This window comes from Propithecus coquereli, unplaced genomic scaffold (genome assembly GCF_000956105.1).
Source record: "Propithecus coquereli isolate 6110/MARCELLA unplaced genomic scaffold, Pcoq_1.0 Scaffold882, whole genome shotgun sequence".
NCBI lineage: Eukaryota > Metazoa > Chordata > Mammalia > Primates > Indriidae > Propithecus > Propithecus coquereli.
Window position 1 is genome coordinate 59,990 of NW_012155085.1, and position 3,963 is coordinate 63,952.

Here is a 3,963-nt window from a genome sequence, read left to right on the forward strand (position 1 = left end):
TATATATTCATGGAGACAGAAATCACATGTAAAATCATAAATCAAACCATGGAAGACATACATTGGTTTGGCCCAAAAAGGCAGGACATCTGAAAGGAGCTGGGGGAGTTTACAGGTTATAGGTGGGTTTAAAGATTCTTTGATTTGTAATTGGTTAAAGAAATGAAGCTTTGCCTAAACCCAAAGGCTTGAAATGTTTTCAGATAAGGAAATCTATTAATCAGAGACAAGCCACCAGACATATAACTGGACTGAAGCGATCTGTTAAGTAAATTGATGGCCTGCAGGTGTGGTTTAAACTTTGTCTTGCATGGCCTTAGGTTCTGTTAATGATTTAGTATCTTATTGTTCCAAAGAGTAACTCCAAAAAAGAGGTGGCATGACTAGGCGTGTCTGATCTCCCTTCTCCTCATGGCCAGAAATTCAGTTTTAAGGATTTTCTGGGATCCCCTTGACCAAGAGGGGGTCCATTCAGTTGGCTTGGGGGCTTTGGATTTTATTTTAGTTCACATTATAATGAGGTTGTACTGGATTAAGGTGGGCCATAATCCAGTGACTGGGGTCTTTACAAGAGGAAAGAGAAAGAGATTTGGACACAGAGACACAGACATACTAGGGAGAAAGCCTTGCAAAGGTGGAGGCAGAGATCACAGCTATGGCCACATGCCAAGGAACACCAAGGATTGCCAACACACACTAGGTTGAAAGAAGCAAAGTAGAATTCTTCCTTTAAAGGGAACATGGCCCTGTGCACACTTGAAATCAGACTTCTGGCTTCCAGAACTGTGAGAGAACAAATTTCTGTCATTTTAATCCACTCGGTTTGTGGTAATTTTTGTTATGGCAGCCCTAGAAAACTGATAAAAAGCATTAAAACAAAATTAGTGATTTGCATTAGCAAGTAAATAAAATCTACTAAATTAATGGATGACATATAGGACACTGACAGTTCAGCTTAAAATTACAAACCTCTAGTATTTTCCACTGACCTAGTTGTTTTACGGTAGTACAAGATCTTGGTACTCCTCCCAATTTTTTTCTTCTTCCAATTTTATTTTTTTTAATAGGCACTATACCCATCCCCCAATGCTATAACTCTGTGACCTTCTCCAGTGAATTGCCCTTGTCTATTTGGAGACACCTAGTAGATTATACCACCATTCCATTCCTGGCAGCAGCCAATAACTGACTGGTGGGGGACAGGGTTCAAAAGTTCAAGTCCCTTGACTCAATGACTATTCATGAGTCATGCAATATATAGTCCTATGCAATATGTATTCCAGAGTTCCTGTCTCATGGTCAGGCCAAGAGAGACTTTTACATGAGACCATGTCTTTGTTTTGTTACTTCTCTTTCCCCATCTGACAACCATTTTTTCAATAAGTCACATCCTTTGTCTTAGGGTATGCTTTAGGGACCTAAGAAATTTACTTTGGAAGTATTTTTAGTAATTCTCCATACTCAATCAATTAAAGTTTTCACATGGAAAAGTTCAACCCAAGAGCTTTAAATCCTGAGGAAAGCGTTTACATTGTGCATCAGATAATGAAAATTTAACAGAGGTAAAGGTCTGAAAAAGGGCAACTAAGTGTTTTACAAGTTGTCTCTTTAAAACCTCCCACCCTTTTTGGGAATTAAAATCTGCATTCCTGTCTGAGGATAGTAATCAAAGGTGCAGAAAAATGTTCTTTGCTGTTTGTTTTCTAGCATCTTAAACCACAGGAGATGGCTCAACAGAATTGTCCAGACAAGGGTCACAAGATTGTCATCACAGGAGATAAGGCCTGCCAAAATCACCAGTTATAGCTACAGAAGACCCTGCATGTGTGTTAGCAGTAGCAAGGGCCCAGTGAATGACTTGAGAAGCACTTGCATTGCCTAGGATGGTCCCTGCTCATTTAGCCTGAGCCACTCGTGAAGACTGGTACTACCCGCCAGCCCCCAGCAAATGACAGTTCATGCAGAAAGTTATATTTGAACTGCCCAGCTCTCATTTTCCAACTGTAATCTTAAAACTGTTCACTTAGATACCTAAAAGCACTGCTTGTTTTTCCATTTTCCTCTCCAGTAATTCTTTTAAATTCCCATCTCTGTGCTTGAAGTATAAGCAATCAGAAAAAGAGGGGCTCCGCAGGATGTTCTGAAAAGTCCTGAAGCCACGACACGTGACACTGGTCGAATAGACCTGAGCCCATCTACTGAAAATACCCCCTTTTAAAAGGCTCCGTATTTCTGCTTAAAGGTGGGATGACAGTCTTTGAGATGCTAGTCCACTGCCCTCCTCATTTGCCAGCAAATTAATAAATTTCATTTTCCTTTTCCTCAAACCATTTGTTCTCGTTCTTTGTTCTCCCTGATCCAGCCTTGGGGACAAGTACCAAACTTTTGGTAACAAAACATTTTGAGAATCCAAGATGGAGAATGTGAGGGGTATCAAAAAAATTGTTGGCTGGGACAGGTATGGCAGCTCATGCCTGTAATCACAGCACTTTGGGAGGCTGAAGGGGGAGGATCGCTTGAGGCCAGGAATTCGAGACCAGCTTGGCAACATAGTAACCCCCACCCCGTCTCTACAAAAAATAAGTAAAAATTTAGCCAGACACAGTGGCATGGGCCTATAGTTCCAGCCATTTGGGAGGCTGATGAGTTAGGAGGATAACTTGAGCCCAGGAGTTCAATGCTGCAGTGAGGTATGATCTTGCTGCTGTACTCCAGCCTAAGTGACAGAGAGATCGCCTCTTAAAAAAAAGGAAAATTGAGCTTTTCACAAGATGGCGCCTAAGGCAAAGAAGGAAGTTCCTGCCCCTCCCAAAGCCGAAGCCAAAGCAAAGGCTTTGAAGGCCAAGAAGGCAGTGCTAAGGCATCCACAGCCACAAAAAAAAAAAAAAGAAAAAAGAAAATCTTTACATCACCCACCTTCCAGCAACCAAAGACACTGCGGCTCCAGAGGCAGCCCAAATATCCTCAGAAGAGCACCCTCAGGTGAAACAAGCTTGACCACTATGCCATCATCAAGTTCCCCCTGACCACTGAGTCTGCCATTAAGAAGACAGAAGACAACAACACACTTGTGTTCATTGTGGATGTCAAAGCCAATAAGCGCCAGATCAAACAGGCTATGAAGAAGCTCTGTGACATTGATGTGGCCAAGGTCAACACCCTGATCAGGCCTGAAGGAGAGAAGAAGGCGTATGTTCTACTGGTTCCCAATTATGATGCTTTGGATGTTGCCAACAAAATTTGGATCATCTAAACCAAGTCCAGCTGGCTGACTGTCCTTCATTGTTGAACTATTATAATTCTATTTACTTTCAGTATCTTTTTTACTTTGAATCAGAAAAACAAATCTCTCCTGTTAATTTTAATTATTACGTTAATCAGGTTCTTTCCCTGGACTCAGTGGCCAATCAGCAATGTTCAAATTCAGGGTTTATTGAGAAAGATTGATACATACAATCAAACAAACACAACATAATTATTAAAAGTAGTAATTAGGGGCTAATGAACCACAATGGAGACTTAGAAAGCCAGCCCACTGACAGAAGAACTCGAGTAGGTCCGAAAGCCTCTCCTGGGTGCTGATCAATGGGGCAGTGGCTCCTCCTCTTGGAGAGATATTTCTGGACAGCAGCTGCCAAAGTCAGGAGGAGACTTTCAGAGTTCTCAAGAGCTGAGATTCTGAAAGCACTTTGGACATTGCAGCTTCTTGCCATTTTTACAAATCTCTGCAGGTGTGCTCATTTCCATTATCTCAGCCACTGGGTCTCAGGTCTTACCAGGGCCACAGCAGGTGTTATAACTTTACTCTATCAGACATACATTTACCACTTGGAAGAAAAACAACTTTTCTGAAAAACCATTCTTGTATAATCAATTGAAACCAAGAAGTTAAAGCTTTGATAGAAGCCTAAGTTCTGCAAGATATAGCTACAGGTAAAGATTAAGTGACTCCCACTATTACCA

General features: G+C 41.4%; 1 pseudogene; it reads left to right on the forward strand.

The window, feature by feature from the left end:
* The first annotated feature begins 2,766 nt into the window (after positions 1 to 2,766).
* Positions 2,767 to 3,253, forward strand: LOC105826381 (annotated as a pseudogene).
* Positions 3,254 to 3,963: the final 710 nt, after the last annotated feature.